At 34.8% G+C, this 24,907-nt stretch overlaps 1 non-coding gene across 1 annotated transcript; it reads right to left on the reverse strand.

Annotated features, from left to right (window-relative positions):
* Positions 1 to 930: 930 nt before the first annotated feature.
* On the reverse strand, positions 931 to 1,037 carry LOC145065167 (small nucleolar RNA R71). Its single transcript, XR_013688315.1, has one exon. It is a non-coding gene; the product is annotated as a small nucleolar RNA R71 (small nucleolar RNA).
* Between the last annotated feature and the right edge of the window lie 23,870 nt (positions 1,038 to 24,907).

A 24,907-nucleotide genomic window follows, 5' to 3' on the forward strand; every position in this document is an offset into this window, starting at 1 on the left:
CTTGAAAGCTTGAATCTTGTTATCCTTGGAGCTTAGAGTCACAATTGTCACTCCTCTAATGGATTACAAACACTAAGAAGCAAGAGGATGATATGGAGAGAGGTTGAGGAAACAAAATTGGCTCTAGGAACTCTTTAGGGTTTCTGGTTAGCCGATTTCTTTAGCCCATGGGTCCTTTAAATACTTGAGCTGCTAGGGTTACAGCCTGAAACCCTAATTGGATTACTTAGGCCTTGAGCAGTCCAAGGATCCTTCTAGATTAGAGCTTGGACGAATTCAAGGAGTCCATACACCTTAATTTTGTCCATCCTATGATCATAAGGATATACAGCCCAAAACCAACTATCACACAATTGACAGTTCTAGTCCCCTTTATTTAATTAATCTCTTTTAGCCACAAAATTAATTCTTAATTAATTTTTGTCTAATATTAATTAAACTATATGATTCCTCCTTTAATATATTAATCATATAATATATTAATTAATCATAATAACCTCTTTATTTATAAATCATCCTATCATGTTGCATCCAAAAGGACCATGCACAACCGGGTCAAGTACTTACCAAATATAGTTACGAGCTTAGACACTAATCCAACAGATACATGAAGAACATGGGCCAAGTCTAGTTCCAACCAAGAGAAGTTTCGAGCTCAAAGGGCACTTTTTATCCATGCTCAAGGACATACCTTTCACCGAGAAAGAGTATGAAGATGTTTTCAAACACATTGATGAGGTTAAAGATATTGCAAACTACTTTCATGTTCCTAATGTTCCTAGAGAATCTGTGTTACTAAGGATGCTTCTGGTGACTTTTACTGGTGAAGCCAAGGTTTGGTTGAAGTCTCTTTCACCCGATTCCATTACCATATGGGTGAATCTTTGTGATGCTTTTATTGGGAACTTTAGTCCACCTTTATAGATTTCAAAGCTTAAGAATAAGACAACCTGCTTTCAACAAGAGGTTGGGGAGTCATTGTATGAAGCTTGGGGGAGATACAAGGGATTGCTTAGAATTTGCTCTCAACATGATCTTAATGTTCAACAAGAAGTTTCCATCTTTTGTGACGGAGTTACTATAACGACTAGACAACTTCTTGACTCACAAGGACCAATGACGAATAATGAGCCGACAATTATAAAAGAATTGATTGAAGAATTTGCAAAGCACTCACAAGATTACCACAACCCACGAGACGATATTACAAGAGGAAAATGAGATGGAGGGAATGAGAATTTCGCTTCAATCATTGCTAATCCAGATTCTATGGATATGCAAATGACAAAATTAGATCAATCCATTCATGCCATTAGAGTTGGGTGTGATAATTTTAGTGGTCCACATTTGACCAAGGATTGTGATTTGGATGAAAATGGGAACAAGTAAGCACAAGTCTTCTACTCAAGTGGTGACAATTATGATGAACATTGTAGGAAACCCAAGAAGGAGTGGTTTCCATATGAAGTGTATAAGAAGCAAAAGGATGAGAAGTATATACAAACAGGTACAGGCTTCTATAAAAAAAAGCAGCCACCACCCAAAAAGAAGATGGATTTCGAGTCGGTACTTAATAAATTTATGGAAGCATCTAAAAAGAGACATGATACTATTGATATCAATGTGAGAAATCATCAAGCTTCCATCAAGAACATAGAGACTTAACTTGGGCAATTGACCACACTTGTGAATGAGAGGTTATCACCAAAAAATCAAGACCCAAAGTCACAACCTCATGTCATGGAGATCTACACCGAAGAAGAAGTTCATTTTGAGCCAATAATGACCCGTGAAATAGCTACAATTCAACCCAAGTCGTGTTTGGAAGAAGAGAAGTCCGTAGCTAAAAGATCAAAAAGTGAATCGTTTTTTGTTGATTCACCACGACGTGGTGCCATGACCATGTCGTGGTTTCGAGAAGATGAAAATTTTATGTCTTTTCATTCGTATTGGCCTCTTATTCCATTCCCATATCAAGAAATAAAACATTTTATGGAGCCCAAACAACGGAAATTTATGGAACAAGTGCTCCCACTCTCGATTAATGACTCATTCCTCAAATAAATGGCGAAACTTCCCAAGTTTGTAAAAGATTTTATGACCAATAGAAAGGAGTTGGAAAAAGCCGCACTAATAGTTCTTAATGAGTTATGTTCAGCCACAATTATCAAAGGATTACCAATCAAGATGGGAGATCCAGGCAAACTCACATTGCCTTGTAAATTTGGTAATTCAACTTCTATTAATGCTTTAGCCGATTCGGTGGAGAGCATTAATCTCATGACATACTCTTTCTACCAAAAGCTTGGATTACCAAAACTCCAAGACACGAGGATGACCACTTGAATGGCAGATCACTCGGCCACATGCCCACGAGGAATCATTAAAGACTTACTAGTGAAAGTGTGAAATTTTGTTTTTTCGGTTGACTTTGTGGTTCTTGACATGAAGGAGGATGAAGAACTTCTAATTATTTTAGGAAGACCATTGTTGAGTACCGCAAGACCATTAGTTGACATCCACAATTCAATGCTCACACTTCAAGTGGAAGATGATGCTATTACTTTCGATATGAGTCCTAAAGTGAGTCATGAAGCACAAAAAAGATGAAGTCTCGATGATGGATGTTATGGAAGAAGATCTTGATGGGCTAGTTGAAATTGAGAAGGTGATGGAAGAAGAGTTAAAGGTTTGGGAGAAGCCCCATGGTGGAAAAAGTCAAACAATCAAAACCAAGAGCCTCGATTACTATGACATTTGAGGTGATTGCATTTACTACACCAAGGTTCAAGAGGAGGAAAAGATTGGTGAAATAAAAGAGGATTTTTATGAAGAAATGGAGATAATCGATAAATACATGGGTGGAGAATTAGAGATCCAAATTTGGTCAAGATGGAATTAGACAAGGAAGATCCTAAAGAAGATGACAAGAAGGTAAAAAAGGCAAATAAGCAATGTAAAGGGGTAAAACGCAAACAAGAAGACAATTCCAATAAAAAGAAGAAGGAGAATTCAAAGAAAGCATACAAGAGAAGGGTTCAAGCTTACAAGCGAAAATGGAAGGAGCAAAAGGAGAAAAGGGAGATCCCACTCCCAACCGCAACAACGTAGACTGAGAAGGAGTCCGGCTCACGAAAAGAAACGCTTTTTGGGAGGCAACCCGATATTTTTAGAGTTTGCATTTTCTTTTCCTTTTTATTTCCTTTTCGTTTTTAGTTTATTTTGGTTTAGCTTTTTTAGTCTAACCAATTGATCATGTGTTTCTCTATTCTTCTGATTTTATTTTGTAGTTTTAGAAAGGAAGTAAGTGGAGAGGTAAATGAGCTTAATGGATAAGAAGCCATGTAATTTTTGAAGATCACAATCGAAAACCACATGATGAAGAGAAGAGCATTTTGAAGAATATTTACTGAAAGAAAAGATCGGGAATGGTCCTAAACATTACGAAGAGTCACTGCATTACTTCGATCTTACAAGACAATCTGAGAAGAAACCACGACGTGTCCATCATCACCATGTCGGGGTGATTTATTTAATCGCGACTGCATCTGACTGAACCACAACGTGGCCATATTCACCACATCGTGGTGATCTTATTTTGCTTAACAATTTACAACTTCGAGTTCTTCTCCATGTCGTGGCGTTGCTTTCCCGCAACGTGTTTGAGTTTCAGCACACTTTATTTAAAGAATGGTTCTTTGATTTATTTTGATCCGACACATTTGCATTCAAAAGAAGAAGTTCCAAAAGTACTGTTTCCATCCTTAATTCGAGAAGTTCAAGCTTTCCACACATTTTCAGACTTCAATCTCACCACTACTACCCAAGGGTAGTATGTTCCAATTCTTCCTTTTTAATTTATGTTCTTTCATTGTTTAAGTATGCAATGGGGAAATTGCATCATTTAAGTGTGGAGTAGGGGGTGAATCTAGGAAAACAAACATTCTAATAAAAATTGAGACTAGGATTTTAAAAAAATATTAGAGAAATTTGAAATAATAATCTAAAATTTAAACTAGTTAAAAAAAATTGTTATGTTGAGATCTTGGTTGCTAGTGTTGTTTTGGACGATCCAATGCGAGTTTCAAAGTTTATTTGAGCCAATACATGTTATAGTGTATTTATGGGTTCCTTATCCTAATGAAATCATGGAACAAAAACACAACCTAGCTTAGTTTGAGGGTGCAATATGTTTAGCATCATGTACCAGAAATGTATCTAGAAGAGCTTATGTAGTCATTGCACCTTAGATTAATACCTCTCACCAATAAGGGTTAAATTACCATTTTAATCAAGATTGAAGCATGATGTGTCTATTATTTTCGTAAGTGGTTGATGGGTGATTGGGTAGAAGAGACATATTTTAGGGTATGTATAATCCCACGCAATACAGACTAAGTAAATCATTTAGAGGTTGCATGTGTAAGCAAAAGGAGTTACATTGGACTCCACTACACCATAATTTATTTACACAATATTTTCATTCCAGATTACAGAAGCAACCCCTCAAGCTTAGTTTATTTATACTCTTGTTTAACATTTAATATTTTAAGGGTTTTTCCAAGTTTATGAAATCATCGATTTAACCCTAGATATCTCTAGTGGACTTTTCCGTTAAAACTATTTTAAAAATATTATTGGCATACTCAATCATGGACACTACAAGAAAATACTTTTATGCCGACATAATCTATTCCAACGACATGTGTCGTCAGGAAAAACAAAGCTATACCGACGGCATGTCGTCGGTATAGGCTTCTGATAACTTTGACCATCTTCCTTTGACATATCGTTGGTATTGGGTTTAACCCTAATAGAACTTAGTCTATCGAGTTCATTTGCAACACATTTGTGTTTTGCTTCTCTCCCAATCTCCCAATAAAGAATCATGCTTCCAGCCACTCCCCTTCACCGACGACGAGCTAGTATGCTTCTTAACCATTCTTTTCTTCTTTTCTAGTGATTACTCATGTTGTTTACTCTGATTTTGGGGGTTTTACGGTTAGTCTTCACAGTCCTTCACCGTTGTCGGCCTCTACATCTTCTGGTGTACCTCGCCGGATCTTCACCACCGCTCATATCACCGATGATTTTAAGGTAAATTTTGAATTTCATTTTTTTTTCTGTTTTAGGATGTTTTTGGGATGTTTTTGTGACGTGTTATGTGGTTCATTTCTATTTATGCTCACTGTGATGTATCTAATTAAAGACATGAAACTGAAATTGGATATAATTTGTTTGATTCCGTGTTTAGATGTATTCTATATTTGTATAAAATTAGAATTGATATATAAATGTAAGGTGCTAAGGTTTATTAGATTATATCATTTAAATGTATTGCATAATTGTATGAAATTGGAATTGGAATTGGAATTGAATATATTGTATACACGTATGAATGTGTTAGATGTTTAGGTTTATTATTTTAAGTGCATGTAAGATGAAGTGATAAAGTTCTTAATTTATAAGTTAAATTGTATGTATTTACATGATATTGATTGGTTTGTATTATAAACTGCTTAATAGGTAAATGCTTAATATGTTTTGAAAGTGCTTAATTTTGTTAATGACTTAATTATTATCATTATGACCTTAGCTTAATTAGGTAATATGATTGTTTAAAGTACCATGTTATTATTGAAAAAAAGTTAATTTGTTGTAATAGAAAAAAAACATTTTTTTTAACGTACAATGTTGTAATTGAAAAAAAAACATAAAAATGATGTTATAAATACTACAATTAACAAAAGTATGAAAATAGAATGTTTTAATAAACAAACTAATAAAAGTATCTTGCTATTAAAGAAAACCTAACCACAAAGGTTATTAATAGCAACATGCTTTTATTAGTTTGTTTATTAAAGCATTATATTTTCATTTGTTTTTTTATATTTAAAATAGAAAACTAACTAATAAAAGTACGATGCTATAGTTAACAAACAAAAGTGTGATGCTATAATTATCAATCAAACAAAAGTATGATGCTATAATTAACAAAAGTATAAAAACACGTTGAATCATTGATTTTTAGTTTAAGTCTATTATTTATAATCACTGATTCTTGGGTAAATATTTCTTTATATAGCCCAAATACAATCTAACTTTCAATAACTATATGTGCAATATAATTTTTAATAATGAAAATGATGGGTTTTGATACAAAATATAAGTGTGTTTTTCATAAAAATCGGTCAACGGAAGCGTTAAAAAATAACAAGTTTACTTTGAAGTTTATAACAAAACCAAACCATCTAGGATCCATTTATAGAGGTTAGAATGATATTAAAACAACAAAAGAGTGTTTTAGAAAGACAACCTTTGAAGCTTTTGAACCCACTTGGTTTTGGGATGTTGATGATGATAGAAAAATCAAAGAGTATGATTTTCTCTACAAATATCCACCATCAAGATCAAGACACTTGGAATGCTAGTTCATTCTTGTATTCTTGAGTGTTTTAAGCCTTTAAGTACTTAAGTCGAATAAGGAATAAATGAGACAACTCAGGGGAGCTTCTAATTCACCAAACTAGCTTCTAAAGAGAGAAAGGTGTAGGAAGAGATGAATTTTCGTCTGTAGTAGAGAAAGACAAGAAAAACTAGTAAAAAACTCATACAAAAGACTTCCTTTTATACTCTCAAGAAAACATACCTTTATATCATAATAATCTAAAGTATTAGTAGCCTTTTAGAAGCATGGGGGACACAAGAAGATAGTTGACAAACAACTTCTCTTCTTATAATAATAATTTATCCCATGCCTTCAAAGAAGACAAAATTGCCTAACTAGTAAAGTAGGAGGATTGTTTAATTTTTATAAATTCAAAGTTTATAAAATATAAACTGTCTTTAGGTAAAAAACAAAAAGATTCAACTAGTCCAAAACTTTGTACATGATTTATCAAATCATTCCGTATGATATAATAATTAGTTATACCTACTTTTAATTATTATTTTCACAAAACAATAATTATTCTCTAATTAAGTACAATAATTGATATTATTTATTAATAATCATATTAATAATTAATATACAAAATGTGCCAACTTGATAAAGTGGTAACCCTATATGAACGTATATTATTAGCAATATCACTTCATAATGATTCTTGGGTATATAGTTCAATAATCTCCCACTTGCACAAGATTCATTACAAACTGATATAGACAATAGTTGGCATGTAGCAATGGGCTACTACCCTTAACAACATATGAAGGGTTCCATCTTATCAACAACCAATTCCATGAGCTCTAAGCTAGAATTGCTAGTAAAGGTGTGGTATCATTTATTCGTTTGTCTCAGACATCATGTTGAACATGAGATATGGGTCGCAATCAATCTCATGTTGTGTTCAGCTTTTTTGTAAGGTCTTAGATGTCTAACTCTCAACGAATCAGAGGAACAAATCCCATCTTGACTACATACGCCCATCATATAGTTCGTGTCATACCTAACGATGGCTCTTATGACTGTATTTTACAGAACAATGTTAAACCATGTCAAAGCACAAATTCCAACACTTCAAGTCCCAAATATGTATCTCAGGTCTATGAATACAAAGATACAACCTTGATCAAAACCTTACTCATGACTACGATCCATAAAGTGATTTTGATGTTAGTCATGTCCAATACTTATTCTCCTAATCAAGTACCTACGAAGTTGGTTGCAGCTCTTGCTATTCTCATCTCCATGAGAATCATCCAATCCACTCATATTAGTCTTACCTCATAGATTCTCCCACAACTATGAAAGACTATGGACATTTAGAATAACCTAGTTATTCAAAGATTTAAACATGCTAATATAGAACACAATAATTATTTAATGAAATACTTATATCAAATATATCAACTCATTACAATATATTTTGCTTCTGCTGTTCCAATATCCAAATACTAAATTTCATTCAAATATGTCACATCCCGGACAGAGGCGGCGGAACACACTGGGTTGTGCGACTAAGTTCATGGATCACAGGTAAACTGAATATATAGTACAAGTACAATAATAAATAAAATAACATTCGTATTCCATCTTAATGTTTGAATACAAGGTTCTTACTGATAATAATAGTACATGAATTGCCTTAACATATAGGTAGCTAATTCAACAACTAGTAAACTAGGTCGTCTGTAATCCAATCCGTCTTGAATGCATTTTTAGTGATTTCCTGAGAATACATGTCGTTTTGTGGGTCAAAACAAGATTGGTGAGAGTTATAGGTTTTTTGCTAACAACAATAATACTTTTAAAAAGTATAAAAATTATTTCCTTTGTAAGTATAAGTAAATCCATACTTAAAACTGTGTTTGTAAAGAATCCTTGAATATACTTGAAAACTACATTATATTGTTGCATAAGTAAATCCGTACTTAAAATAGTTTTGAAAGCAACCAAGACCATGGTTTATAGTGAGAGAGAGAGAGAGAGAGAGATTCTAATTAATGTTCGTAGTTAGTCCTATAACAAAGCTATGTGACTGAATGTACCCCCCCCCCCCCAACACTTCATTGGATGTTGTAGTAACAATAGTAGACACTTATCACCCGCTTCAATTAATCGGTCGAGGTTGTAGCTAGCAACCACATATAGGGATGTCAACCATGTATAAATCTATACATATGTATCTTGCTCCGAAGATTAACGGTTATAGTAGTGTGGGTATGCTAAGTGTTTAGACTCAACTAATGAATATAGTCTCACTAAAAAGCCCTTAACGATGTAACGTGAATAGCTCTCACCCATACCTTGTAAGTAAATAAGTTACTCGGAAAAATGAATTGGATAGAGTTTATAAAAGCCGAGTATATCCGATACGTATGTATAATGTAAGGCACTCTCTTTCATAAAGAGGTACGTCTTAAAGTATGTACATGTATAAACTTTTTGTATTTAAGCATACAAATATACATACATAGAAATAGTTTGAATCCTTGAAATACTACGATAGTTTTGTGACGTGCTCTTTATGACATACAATGTCACATAAATCATATATTTTTGTACCATATAACATTTTTTGTGTGGACTAGTTATTTCACGATAAAATAACTATAATATATGAAAAGTTTGTACTAGTTTATTTTTAACAATATGTTGCATTGTCAAATAACATTTTTATAAACTAGACTTGTATTTTTGCATAAAACGATAATTTGTTTGCATAATCATACGCACATATACCCCCCCTCCCCGAACCAGTTTATTTTGATAAACTTGTCGTGAGAAATCGTAAAGCCAAGATTCTTGAACTTTGAAATACCTTCAGGACTGTTTTGTAAGAATTTACACTATAGGGGTTGATTTGTAACTTCACCAAACTATAGGGTCTGTTTGGTAATTTAATTAACCAAAGTAGGACTGATTTGGTTAAAACAAATCAAAGGAGGGGTTGTTTTGAATAAATGGAGTCAATGTTTGGGGATTGGGACTTATTTTGAATAAATATTCAACAAGGGGGGTTAGTTTGGCCATTTTATAAAAATCAAATGATTTTAGGGCTTTTTTTGTGCCCCGTCTATTGTTATCGGTCAAAGGAAAGGGAATATTAACGAAGGCAGATGAACGAAGGCGGCAAGAAGGAAGCACAAAGGCAGCGGCGCTGCTTCCGGTTTCTTGCTCGTCGCAGGTCACGAACAGGGCCGAGGGAAACCTCCGGTGATTGCAGATCCCTCGCAAGCGGAACGAGTGCCTCCGATGGTCGACGAGACCGAAGAAGGATATGGGAAGAAGCAGCGGGGTTGCGCTCTTTCTCCTCCGACAGCGAGGTGCGAAGGGGAAGGGGAGAACCGAATCCGCGTGGAGCGATGCGAGCAGCAACAGTAGTGCAAGTGTGTTTAGCTTCGTTGCTCGATAGAAAGATGAAGGGGGGATGCGAGGAGGCTGCTTTGGCAGTCTCCTAGGTTGTTTCTTTCTTTGATCTGGTAGCACACACGCAGGGGAGGACACGCAGGGGAGGAGGACTTTGGCTGGTTCGATTTGCAGGAAAAAGAGGAAGAAAACCAAGAGGCTGCTGCCCCTTCTTGATTTCGCTGGGAACAACCATCCAAGGGGCGTTTGTTTGATGTTTAACAGGAAAGGACGAAGGAAGAATAAACGGAATATGTTGTTCTTTTTGTTTGCAGGTAAACACGAGAACAAAAACAAAAGTGTTCTTGGCTGGAAACGAAGAAGAAGACAGAAAAAGCTGGAGGTGATCGAGTATCTTGATATCCATACCTCCACAAAAAACGATTTTATCATTGTACAAGTTGTGTTTGAGTGTTGTCTTGGTTAAAGAAAAAGGGCAAGTAAGTTTTAATTTTTTTTTGGAAACCGCAAATATATTAAAAAGCCACATGATTAACAAGTGACTAGATTAGCAAGTGACTAGATCATGGGCAAGATAAGATACAATGAGATTACAAATAACATGCTTAACAAAAGCTAAAAGGTGAAATACACCAATCAATCCAACTACCACACGAATTAAAGCTTTGGTATTTAAACCACAAAAACGATTGGGAAATAATATCATCCGCGGTCTTTGTCGGAGTCGTAATCACCTTGTTGAATGTCTTGTTGTTCCTTGCCATCCAAATTTACCAAACCATGCAATAAAAGATTGAAATGAGGATTAACTTCTTCTTAGGGCAATTACCCTGAAAAGCAGAAAAGTCAAGATAGTCTTCCATGTTGGAAAATCACCCAGCAGTTATCCACACCATTTTAAAATGCAATCACATGTATCTTTTGCAACCTTACAAGTTACAAATAGATGGTTCACCGTCTTTGATTTAACTCCACAAAGTGTACATAAATTGGACTGATTCAACTCCACAGAGTGTACATAAATTGGACTGGACATTAATACCCCTTTGAACAAGCTTTGTTGCAACCGACACTCTCCTCAAGGCAACACGCCACACGAAACAACTCACTTTGAGAGGAATATTTTTTGACCATTCAACTATTGGGCCATTGTGTGAACCTGACATGGAATCAATTTTCTTCCCTAATATGTTCACCGTGTATATACCATCAACATTGAGAATGAATATAAACCCCATCACATTGGGTGTGATTCTGATATTGTTGAGGATAGAGCATAGTTCCCGAAATTCCGATAAAACGTTATTTCATCTAAGTGGTGATTTCCAACATCAAGTAAATCTTAAGTTAGATACCCTTTCAATAACAAAACATCTTTTCACAGATTCCAATTCATATAGTAAAAGGAATTTACTTTTAAGAGTATCGTCACCACACCACTATCTAACCAAAATAGAATTTCCACATTAGAACCAGGAACCACAGAGAACAAGGATTAATGATCAATATGTACTTCAGGAAGGTTGTTAACCATTTTCGCAATATTGAACCACACACCATGAATTGATTTTTTCGTCATATACATAATTGGTTTCATGAATAAATTGTGTATGCTGTCAATACACTTTCTCCATATGGTTCCTGTGGTTGACTTGAGTCGCCGTAACCATTTTGTGATGAGAGCAAGATTTTGTGCCTTTAATGACCCAACCAAATTGAGTGTTGAATTGATGTACTTTAAATGAGATTTAGATGTAAAATGGACATGATTTTGATAAGATTTTTATGAGACTTTTGGTGTCTATTGGAAGACTTTTATGGATTTCTTTGTATTTTGAAATCTAGGAATTCATCTAAAAAGTACATAGCATTATTGTTTTATTTGTGTATGTGATTGTTTGTGCGTATAAAAAGGTAACAAGATTTTGAGGCTTGGATGGGTTTAAAGTTAGAAACAATAAGTACTAGACGAATTTTTACAATGTGTGTACTTGTTTAAGGCTTTAGAAAATTATCATATACCCACATAACTCTTATACTTACATATTTTTAGACTGGTTGTATAAGTATGGTTATAGTATATGGAGAAATTGAGTATTGCATGTACAAGGAAGTCAAACTTATAACACATAACTGAAATTGGTCTTTGGAAATCACATATGGCTTTATATATAATCATATATATATATACTAGTGTTGGTAATACATATCGTACATATATTGTTGTTATTTGATGTCCATTTGACATATATATATATATATATATATATATATATATATATATATATATATATATATATATATATATATATATATATATATATATTACCCCTTAAATTCTTTATATTAATGTTTTATACCCGTAATTATATAGTTGCACATGATTTTAGAAATATTGTGTCATTTCTGTCTTTAATATATATATATATATATATATATATATATATATATATATATATATATATATATATATATATATATATATATATTACCCCTTAAATTGTTTATATTAATGTTTTATACCCGTAATTATATAGTTGCACATGATTTTAGAAATATTGTGTCATTTCTGTCTTTAAAATTCACATCAATCGTATTGGACCTTTACATCATTTCCAGAATACATAACCAATAATAGAAATCATGTCGAAATCAATAGTTTAAAGTTTGACGATTAACTGATTCAGATTCGACAGATTTTACGAATCTGTTTTTTGGTCGAGATTAAAAGTGATAAAAACGAAATAAAATAATAGACAATATTATGAGTCCAAAAGCGCTCTCGGAATTTCCATCTGGGGTGTGCAAGTCCATCAATAGAAAGAAACTTTTTAGCAGTATTAAGAAAATAAGTATTATACTGGTTTGGATTCGTAAAATGCTCGTATCTTTTGCATACGAACTCCGTTTTGGACATTCTTTATATTTTCAGAAACAGGGAAGCATGTACTATGAGGCTAGAGTGTTTGCTTTGCTCTCAACTTCTTAATACAAATTTTAAGTTTTTCAGAGCCATTAACTAGGGTTGCAGTTTGAGCTGTTTGATTCATTTTCCAGTTTACCTATTTGGAAGTAAGATATCATATGGTATCTTATAATAGTTGACATGAACTCATTTATTTTACAAAAGATGCACTAAAACTCAATGGGTCAAATTACAAAAGATTTACTCTAACTTGACCGTTAATAGTCTTTGACCTAAATTACAGGATGTCACATGTGACATCCCCATTTTCACGGCCAGAAAAGACCGATTTTTGTTTATGCTTTACAAAAATCAGAGTACTTCATTTCATAAAAATATTGCGGAATTTGTTCCCAGAAAAACATGGTAAATACGTTATTAAAACATTTTCGAAGAAACGTATTTATTTCATTTTAAAACGTTTGGGATGTCATCGTTAATACAGGAACATAAGCATAAACAGAACTTACAATTATTTACACTAGTGATCTAAATCTCTTTAAATCTCTTAGTGTAATGTCACTTCATATCAACACCTGTGATATATATAAACTGAGTGGGTCAGGTTGGGAAACCTGGTGAGCACATAGGGTTTTCAACCAACAATAATATAATTATTATTTTTAAACATCAAACAATCAACCCAATTACCCATTCCCGTTATCCTCACATTACGTCCCTAAAACATCTAACACAAGGGACCTAGTCAAAGGACTATCATTGGGATGGACACTACGCTAAGGGGATTCCTTGGCAATGAAAGTCCTAAAGGCAACCATATGGGGGATGGAGTACACCTGGTGAGCACACAGTTCACACAGTTCAAATAAACACACAGTTCGAATAAACACACAGTTCAAATAAACACACAGTTCGAATAAACACCTACAGGTTGCGAGCCTGCTAGTGTTCCATTGGACTGTCTAGAATAGTTCGTGGTCATCATCTATACTCCGCTAGATGACTAGATCATCAAGAACAGCTATAACGAGGTCTCTCATTATTTTATTTTGTCACACAACAACTATTATATCTACCCATGTTTTACCCAACACATTTTGTAGATATAAAATACATATACAGTTTAAATCATTGAAAACATGTATAAAACGTTCATCCAGCATAGATAGCAAGTATACAAATAATATACACACACAGCACATAATTTATATAAAATACTTCATATCTATGTGTAAGCTGAAAGTAACTATGCACTCACTTGAAAGGTGGTGACTCAGCACTCGGACAGCGCTTCGATACTCTCAAAACGATTTTCCTTCGATAAAACCTAGTATCAATACCACTAGGGTTTAGTCTAACGATAACCGCGACAAATTAATTGTCTGACTATTATTATTATTATATAAGCGTTAATAACACTCAATATAACTCATAATAATAGCCCAAATAATTATTTTAAGGACCTAATAACATTCCTATAGTTATTTGAAAGCTATATTAAAAATTGCGTAAGCGTAGCACACTTACAGCGAATTTTATCGAAAACCGGAACTTAATTGGAGCAGCGGTTCGAAACCGAAAGACTCTTTTTCTCGGGACTCCGGGAGCCTCGGTGTTTCCCTCGGGGGCTAAGGGGCTTAACTAGGGCTTAGGGGGGTTTATAGCACTTATAGAGAGAAAATTTGTAGAGAGAGAAGTGAAAAATGGTGTGAAGAATGAAGAAATTTCGGCCCCCTTTTATAGCCTGCGAGGCCTTGGTACGCTGGGCGTACCTCGGAGCTACGTTGGGCGTAATGGTTCGGATAAGAGCGCCACCTCGGACCAGCTGGCTTGCACTCCGGAAGAGATAAGCGCGAGGGTACGCGGGGCGTAATAGCGAGGCTTCGTGGCATGATCTGAAGTGAGATCTGATCAGCGATGGACGGCTCACAACGCGCCACGACATCAATTCCTTATCAGCCTTCGCAAATTCGATCATAAACTTTAAAAATTCGTAACTTTCGCATACGAGCTCCGTTTTTGACGTTCTTTATATCCACGCGAAGGTGGGAACGTAATCTACAACTTTCGTTTAGACTTCATCGGTTAATTTTGACTCGATTTTAAATTTTATATTATTAATAGGTCGGGACAGGATTGGTCCGTTAAATCCTCATAACTTCTTCATCCGACATCCGTTTTCGCCCATCTTTTTCTCGTTACGCTAATTTTAACGAGACCTTCGATTCTCGTTTAGGTCGTGTTGGCTAAAAATCGCTCGATCTAATATTCGAATTTCGGGCTGTACACTGCTAATCTGAAACTTCGAAAAATCATAATTTCTTCATACGAAGTCAGATTTGGGCGTTCTTTTTATCGATGTTCTTAGTTTAACACATTCTACGACTTTTGTTTAGATTGCTAAGGCTAAATCTCATCCTATCGTAAATTCACTATTTACACTTCCCAGTGTCGTGCCGGTTCCGTCGCGAAACTTCGACGGGTCATAACTTCTTCGTTATAACTCGGATTTCAGCGTTCTTTATATGTACAAAAACCTTGTGACATACTCTACAACTTGGTTAAGATTATTTATTCTAAATAATCTTTTTTCGAAAAGTCGTTTTCGACCCCTATTGCCTCTAAATTGACTAGCCCGGATCTGCGGGCGTTACAATTATCTCCCCCTTAGGATGATTACGTCCCGGAATCATCAACGAAACAAGGCTCGTATAATGACTCCATACGTCATCTCTTCATCCTAGTTAATAATTATAACTTCTATATTCCTTCAAGTATATCTCTTAGACTCATTGACTGTAAGCAGTACTCGATCGTGCATCCGCTCTCTGCCTCAGGTTAGACTCCAAATTATGACCTTCAAGTCACAATCTCGATCCTTACTGGATACGAACTTGAGATGAGTTCTTTTATTACTACCATAGATCGATGTGTCATATTCTAATGACCTATCATCGTATGTTGCAACACTTAGACTTAGGTCTCTTAGAGTTAAATTCTAAAACAGACTATGCCTTCCTTCATGTTCTAATGTGATATAATCACACTTTAACATTAGGCATTTCTAGCTATCAACTTCTTTAATCAACGAGCGCGATATTTCTATTGATCGCTTTGATTTCAATCGTTTAGTTTAAGTCGGACGCTACATCTAACATGGTTCCCTGAACCACGCAACATACTCATCTTAGTCGGACTCAATGCGATATGAGCACTATGGTCGAGATAACAACAATCTTCTTAGTCATTACCGAAACAATGGTAAGGACATACTTGAATAAAACGAAATCAATTACTAGCTTCTTGGTAACCTTGTGACTTTCCCTGATCCAAGTGTGAGTCCTGTGCTTCCGGTAGTATAGGCCTCTACTACCATTCACACCTACTCATACTTATCCCAAGTATTGTCCCGTAGTTTTCCAAGTCACCACACAAGAAAATCACATACCAGCTTAACACATCAAATACCAAGACGAAGGTTTTTTTTTATTATTCCTTGAAACTATTACATAGGTGTTCAAGTTCACCCTAGACTATGCCTCTAACAGGCTACATCATATAATTCTATGGCTACTTCATAACTCGACCTTCGGATGTCAAGCCTTCACTCCTGAATCCTCGCATTGTCATCTGATTCATCAAGGATCATTTGAAATGTTCTTGCCTTTGGTTTTGGCGGCACATTTGGCTTTGTATCCCCTTCTCTCTTTGGGAAATCTTGCTTGAAGTGCCCTTCCTCGTTACATTCGTAACACACCCTTTTGTTGAATTTACACTCGTTGGCATAATACCCATGCTTCCCACACTTGAAACAAGTCACCTCCTCACCGCATTTTCCAGAGTGTTTCTTTTTGCACTTCTCGCCCCATCTTTCTTCACTCCCTCCTCTAAACTTCCTGGTACTGGTCTTGTTTCTCTCATCGGGCTTCGCAAACCCCTCAATCATCCTCTTTTCGCCAACCTCGGTCTTGTTGGCGGCTCTTCCCTTGATCATCTCCTCAACCGACTTGGCAGCCCAGATAGCTGCCTCTAAGGTAGGTGCCTGACGCATTGGCACCGCGTACTCCCATGGTAATCCCTTTGCGTACTTATCAATTTTCGTCAGCTCATCCGGAACAAGACGCAAGGCAAACTCCATCTTTTCTGTGAAGTTGTTCGTGTATTCATCGATTGACATGCTTCCATTATTCAGGGTTAGAAATTGGTTCTCTAGCTCGAGTAGGTTTTGAGCTGAGCAGTACTTTCGTTTGAATTGCACCAGAAATTCTGTCCATGTCAGTTGCAAGGGCTGGTTGGGGCTCAGAGTCTTCCCCAAGGTGTTCCACCAACGTACAGCACCTCCTTGAAACTGACGCACTGCAAACGTGGTCTGTAGCTTTCCTCTGCAACCGCACGTCATGAAAGCTAATTCCATTTCCGAGATCCAATCCATGACCCCGATTGGATCTTCCTTTCCCGTGAAAGTCGATGGCTTGCAAGTATGAAAATCCTTGTACTTGCATCCATTCCTCTCGACTTCGTCATCTTGGTTGTTTTGTCGAACTATTGGTGGGTTGACTTGACTAACAGTCCCACTGTAGTTTCCTTCCTTAGTCTGCCCTTTGTTCAACTCGAGCTGTTCGATCTGAATAGTGGCTTCCTCTCGATTTTGCTGGAGGAAACGTTTAGTTTCCTCCATTTGACGATCCAACATCGCTTGGATCATCGCTTGCACTCCAGCCATTGTGACTGGCTCAGCAGCGGCTTCCATCACCGGTATTTTCTCAATCAGTGGGGGTTGGTTTCGGTTCCCATTTGCATTCACGTTTCCGCTACGGGTTCTTGCCATCTTGATCTATACACCGAATAAGGTGAATCTAGATCTTTACTTAGAATTGACGGTTAAATCATCCTGATCACTCCGAAACGTTTATATGCTAGTTCTAATATCGTAGTCGTACGTTTAGAATCCTAAACACATAAGGTTTCCAGATCCGGTCGGCAACAGACCATAGATCCGAACAAATAATAGCATATCAGGCACAAAGCATTTAGCACATAAAGCATTTTAGGCATAATTCCTAAAATAATCTAGTGCTCACACCTCACAATCATCGCTTAGCATTCTAAGTTTAAGTCTAGAAATAAATCCATATTCCTAGTTCGCTTAAACTAATGCTCTGATACCAACTGTGACATCCCCATTTTCACGGCCAGAAAAGACCAATTTTTGTTTATGCTTTATAAAAATCAGAGTACCTCATTTCATAAAAATGTTGCGGAATTTGTTCCCAGAAAAACATGGTAAATACGTTATTAAAACATTTTCGAAGAAACGTATTTATTTCATTTTAAAACATTTGGGATGTCATCGTTAATATATGAACATAAGCATAAACAGAACTTACAATTATTTACACTAGTGATCTAAATCTCTTTAAATCTCTTAGTGTAATGTCACTTCATATCAACACCTGTGATATAAATAAACTGAGTGGGTCAGGTTGGGAAACCTGGTGAGCACATAGGGTTTTCAACCCACAATAATATAATTATTATTTTTAAACATCAAACAATCAACCCAATTACCCATTCCCGTTATCCTCACATTACGTCCCTAAAACATCTAACACAAGGGACCTAGTCAAAGGACTATCATTGGGATGGACACTACGCTAAGGGGATTCCTTGGCAATGAAAGTCCTAAAGGCAACCATATGGGGTATGGAGTACACCTGATGAGCACACAGTTCACACAGTTCGAATAAACACACAGTTCGAATAAACACCTACAGGTTGCGAGCCTGCTAGTGTTCCACTGGACTATCTAGAATAGTCTGTGGTCGTCATCTATACTCCGCTAGATGACTAGATCATCAAGAACAGCTATAACGAGGCCTCCCATTATTTTATTTTGTCACACAGCAACTATTACATCTACCCATGTTTTACCCAACACATTTTGTAGATATAAAATACATATACATTTTAAATCATTGAAAACATGTATAAAACGTTCATCCAGCATAGATAGCAAGTATACAAATAATATACACACACAGCACGTAATTTATATAAAATACTTCATATCTATGTGTAAGCTGAAAGTAACTATGCACTCACTTGAAAGGTGGTGACTCAGCACTCGGACAGCGCTTCGATACTCTCAAAACGATTTTCCTTCGATAAAACCTAGTATCAATACCACTAGGGTTTAGTCTAACGATAACCGCGACAAATTAATTGTCTGACTATTATTATTATTATATAAGCATTAATAACACTCAATATAACTCATAATAATAGCCCAAATAATTATTTTAAAGACCTAATAACATTCCTATAGTTATTTGAAAGCTATATTAAAAATTGCGTAAGCGTAGCACACTTACAGCGAATTTTATCGAAAACCGGAACTTAATTGGAGCAGCGGTTCGAAACCGAAAGGCTCTTTTTCTCGGGACTCCGGGAGCCTCGGGGTTTCCCTCGGGGGCTAAAGGGCTTAACTAGGGCTTAGGGGGGGGGGGTTATAGCACTTAGAAAGAGAATTCGTAGAGAGAGAAGTGAAAAATGGTGTGAAGAATGAAGAAATCTCGGCCCCCTTTTATAGCCTGCGAGGCCTCGGTACACTGGGCGTACCTCGGACCTACGCTGGGCGTAATGGTTCGGATAAGAGAGCCACCTCGGACCAGCTGGCTTGCACTCCGGAAGAGATAAGGGCGAGGGTACGCGGGGCGTATAGCGAGGCTTCGTGGCATGATCCGAAGAGAGATCTGATCAGCGATGGACGGCTCACAACGCGCCACGTCATCAATTCCTTATCAGCCTTCGCAAATTCGATCATAAACTTTAAAAATTCGTAACTTTCGCATACGAGCTCCGTTTTTGATGTTCTTTATATCCACGCGAAGGTGGGAATGTAATCTACAACTTTCGTTTAGACTTCATCGGCTAATTTTGAATCGATTTTAAATTTTATATTATTAATAGGTCGGGATAGGATTGGTCCGTTAAATTCTCATAACTTCTTCATCCGACACCTGTTTTCGCCCATCTTTTTCTCATTCAGCTAATTTTAATGAGACCTTCGATTCTCGTTTAGGTCGTGTCGGCTAAAAATCTCTCGATCTAATATTCGAATATCGGGACACTGCTAATCCGAAACTTCGAAAAATCTTAACTTCTTCATACGAAGTCAAATTTGGGCGTTCTTTTTATCGATGTTCTTAGTTTAACACATTCTACGACTTTTGTTTAGATCGCTAAGGCTAAATCTCGTCCTATCGTAAATTCACTATTTACACTTCCCGGTGTCGTGCCGGTTCCGTCGCGAAAATTCGACGAGTCATAACTTCTTCGTTATAACTCGGATTTCAGCGTTCTTTATATGTACGGAAACCTTGTGACATACTCTACAACTTGGTTAAGATTATTTTTTCTAAATAATCTTTTGTAGAAAAGTCATTTTCGACCCCTATTGCCTCTAAATTGACTAGCCCGGATCTGCGGGCGTTACATCACAAAATACGTCTACTTGGGACAGCAAGGTCCTATAACACTAGCTTGACTTTCATGCTTTAGCTAATGAAGGAATTTAGTTAAGCAGATTCAAAAAAATTGATTTGTATAAACTTTGGGAATACAAACATTTTCAGTTTTATATATTTAACTTATATATAGAGAAAAGCTATTGAGAATGTATTAGGTGCTTAATTATGACTTAAATACCAATACTTGCGTAATGAGATTATTCATCGTCATAATGAACTATACATTTAGCATCTTTGTATATGGTTCTCCAAACCACAATGTACTCTAGCTCTGATATATAGCTATACCTAAAATCTACATGGACTACTGTCCATGTAATTTCTCTTCAATTAAAATGAGGGTACACCCGACTATGATTAAGATTCATCTCAATCTATTTGGAAGTTCAGCATATATGTAACAGCTTAAAAATAGCTTTCTTTCAAATACTCAACAGATTAGAAATATTTCTTTAGTTCTCGCAAGTACTTTATAATGTTCCTTTAAGTCACACCATGACTTATTCTCGGATTATACCGGAATCATTCGAAATGATCTAAGCATACGACTTATCTGGCCTTCATGCATAATTATGACATGTATGATTGATCCAATTGCAACAGTATATGGAATACAATCACATTATCTAGTTCAAAACATTGTACAAGGATTTTAAGGAGTGCTCAAAATCATATCATGTGTTATTTGAAAAGATAACCCTCTCTAAGTCTTTTATCTTATTCTCTTGATGATCCTTGACAATTAATGAAATTTTACTTAATGTTTTAAGTTGCCATGATCTATCTATATAGATCCTTATTCCAAGACATAGTATGTCGACTACATATAAGACTAGGAAAGTTATTGCGCTCCCAATAGCTTGGTAGAAAACACAAGAGTTATCTTGATTTATAATTAAATCACACTTTGTAATTAAGTTATAAGAAAGATTCTTACATTGAGATGTTAGCTTAAATCTAAGAAGATTTTCATTCATGTATGTTTTCTCCTTTGAAAACTCACTTACCATTTATATTCTCAATGTATCGAGGAAGATTAATCAAGCCCATATTTGATAATCGTACATGAATGTGTTGGATTAAGTGTCTAAGGTCCTAACTAAACTGATATAATGTTGATAAATAAAAGTAAAGTACTTTTTAGGTTGCCTTCATAACTAGGAAATGGCTTGGATTGATCAAAGGAGAGAGAGAGAGAGATAAAATGTTTTGTTAATATATTATGTGATTAATATATTAATTAGAAATTGTTAATTAATGATTTTTTAATTTATTATGTGAATAATAAATTAGTTATAAGTAGTCAAAATTGATTAATTGTTAATCTGGAACTAATCCGGGTTAATTGGAATTAATGAAAATGCAAGGGGTAAATTGTGATTGTTCAATAGTTGAACAAAAGAGACAATTCTAGAATAGTCCATGGCATGGGCGGTTTTAGAGCCATTCTTAGGTTTTCCAAAAGCCTCCTAATGGTATATAAGGAAAGTATTTGGATTGGGATTAAATCCATTATTTAATCATTCAAGTCTTGCTTTGTCCCTAAGTTAGCTAGACTATAAATAGACTCATACCTAAAGGAGGAGAATGAAATTCTCCATCTCTCTCCCCTCTCTCCTTCAATCCTAGGGTTTCCTGTGTTTTGGGTGTGAACCATTAGAGGCTCGCACACTATTACAACTAGGTTTTCCAAGAAAACAAGAAGACTTTGATTAACTCGATTGGGATCTACAAAAAGGTATGTAACCCTCCATTTAATTTGAATTTCGATTTCATCTAAGGTTTATAATTTTTGTTGTTCAATAGTATGTTATTTCAGTAATGTTATGATATAGATCTATTAGGTTGCATGTACCCTTAAGAGTATAAGGATTTTTCGGCATTATTACATGTTAAACCCATCAGTGGTATCAGAGCATTAGGTTGTCTAACAATTAAATGTGCATTAGTTGAACTTAAACAATTGAAGGATTCCAGAATCATCATTTTGTTTCGTCGCCACGTTGTGGGCTCTTCTACCACATCGTGGGATCAACATTTTTTCTTATCCTACCACGACGTGGATATTTATCTGCCACGTCGTGGGGGACCTCCTGTTCAGCGAAATTTTATGGATAATTGAGATTTTGATTAGGGTAATTACATTAATAGATATTTTTTTAATTGGATAAAATTTGAATATTTAATTTGGTAATCTGATCTCCTAATATCTTGAATCTTTGAATTATCCACACGATTTAATGAAAACTTAATTATTTGATTAATTAAATGAAAAAGATTAATTTTGAAATCCTTAATATAATTTCTGAACATTATTTTAAATGTTTAAAATACACCCTTATATATACATATATATATATATATATATATATATATATATATATATATATATATATATATATATATATATATATAATAAACGTTAAAAATGATTTTTTTAGAAGATTATCTAGGGTAAATAATCTTAACGAAAGTAATAGTTAAGGACAACAATTATAACCTATTTGACGTAATAAAGAAGAATTATGTAAATATTATGTGTTTTATGATTATTATAATAAAATAAAATAGGAAAAATCAGATGAATCGCCCGTAAATCATAAAAATAATTGCGCCAAAACATATATATTATTATATATTTAGAAATTACAGATCTTCCTGATCCCGTAAATATAAATTTCGTAAAAATCCGACTCCGTATGAATTAGATAAGATTTTTATAAGATATAAAAGTCAGCCGCGCACAATGAATGTGTGACGTAAAAAGGTACGAAAAGAATGATTGACTTTTAGCTAAAGCCACCAAAAAGAAAATCATAGTACTCTTTAAAATAAGAATTTTGAGAAAAAGAATGTCAAAAACGGAATCCGTACGAGAGTTATGAATTTTAGCAAAATCATTTAATTTTATAAAAAAACAACTTTAAAAATAAAGTCAAAATTAGCCGACGGAGTCTAAAGGAAATTTGTAGATCTCATTGATAGCTATGCATAGATATAAAAAACGTCGAAAATGGAGTTCATATGAACAAGTTATAATTTATAATTGCAGTTTTACGTATTAAAATAAAGAATAAAGCATATATATATATATATATATATATATATATATATATATATATATATATATACACATATTTATATATCATTAAAAATGTGTCGACGATGCGGTCATTAAAAGAGTAATATTGAATACTTTCGACATTAGTTTACTACAAATATCGTTAAATCTATTTAAAATAGTATTATAAAATGGCATATGGTCGTTTACGTAACTATAACGTCGTTTAAGTAACTATAAGTGGTTGTTTTTGAAAATTCAATTACTATAATATGAGTCTCTAAGCTTTCATATTTCTTGCACTATTCTCTCGATTCAAGAGTCTTTGTCTTCTTATCCCCCGAGCATTTGGTCCCTCGTGATTCGACTTCTCTTTTTGTAGTTTTAGTCTAGTAAGGTGAACGTTAAAGCGCTACAGTAATCTTTTTAGAAAAAAAAAAGATTCAGCGACAAAGTTCTGACCACATAGTTCCAAGTTTTCGCTAGAAACCGTGTAAGTTGAGTTACACCTATTATGCTTTAAGTGTAACTTATGTTTAAATTCATTATCATTATTATGAACCTATAAACTATGTTTATCAGTGATTCCAAGTTGTTATACTGATTGATCCACTTACGGGGATGATTTCTACTATGGATTTAGTGAGGTATTTAAAATAGGATTTTCAAACGGTATACTTTGTATACCAAATGGACCCTACCTCTGATATGATCCTACCTGGTTGTCCCTTATCAACTATAAATCAGTATACTTTGAATTAATGATGAATCTAGACTAATAATTAATCGCAATAAATATTAGACTAAGACTTAGTGATAATGATACTACGTTACGTCAAAGGAAAGGATAGTTGCTAGAAGCGAAGCGTTGTCCGAATTTTGAGTCGTCACTTTAACAAGGGAGTGAATAGTTACTTTCATCTTACACATAGATATGAAATATTTAATATAAATACATGCTATATATGCCTATTATCTGTGTTCCTGATATCTATGCTAGATGAACGATTTTTACAAGTTTTACTCGATTTAAATTGTATATGTATTTTTATACCTATAAATATATTGGGTAAAGATGGGTAGGTGAAAGATGATATAGATGATAAGAGATGAAAAATGATATGGTATGATGAAAGATAGGATGACAAAAGTAGGCAATGATAGAATGCCACGACTTTGGAATTGTATTTTTACCAACAATGTAGTCACTTAGCAAAGTATAGGTGACAACTACCAGACTAATTGATGATAGTCCCGTAGAACACTGACAATTATGGACTTAGTGCCTATTAGATATATTCTGGAAGCCATGGACTTAGTGTCCGGTAGATGAACATTGACAACTATGTACTTATTTCTCCATAGATGAACATTGGCAGCTATAAACTTAGTGCCTAATAGATATACACTGGCAGCTATGGACTTAGTGTTTGTTAGATGAACCTTGACAACGTTGAACTTCATGCCTTTTCCTTAGGAATAAATATAGAAGAAAATCTACTGACAAGTATCATAGAGGAATCCCTGAACTAGTACTCTCAGCATAGATGATCGTTAGGCATCCTTAAGAATAAAGAAGA

Source organism: Lactuca serriola, chromosome 7 (assembly GCF_051521515.1).
Source record: "Lactuca serriola cultivar US96UC23 chromosome 7, Lser_US96UC23_V15, whole genome shotgun sequence".
Classification (NCBI taxonomy): Eukaryota; Viridiplantae; Streptophyta; class Magnoliopsida; order Asterales; family Asteraceae; genus Lactuca; species Lactuca serriola.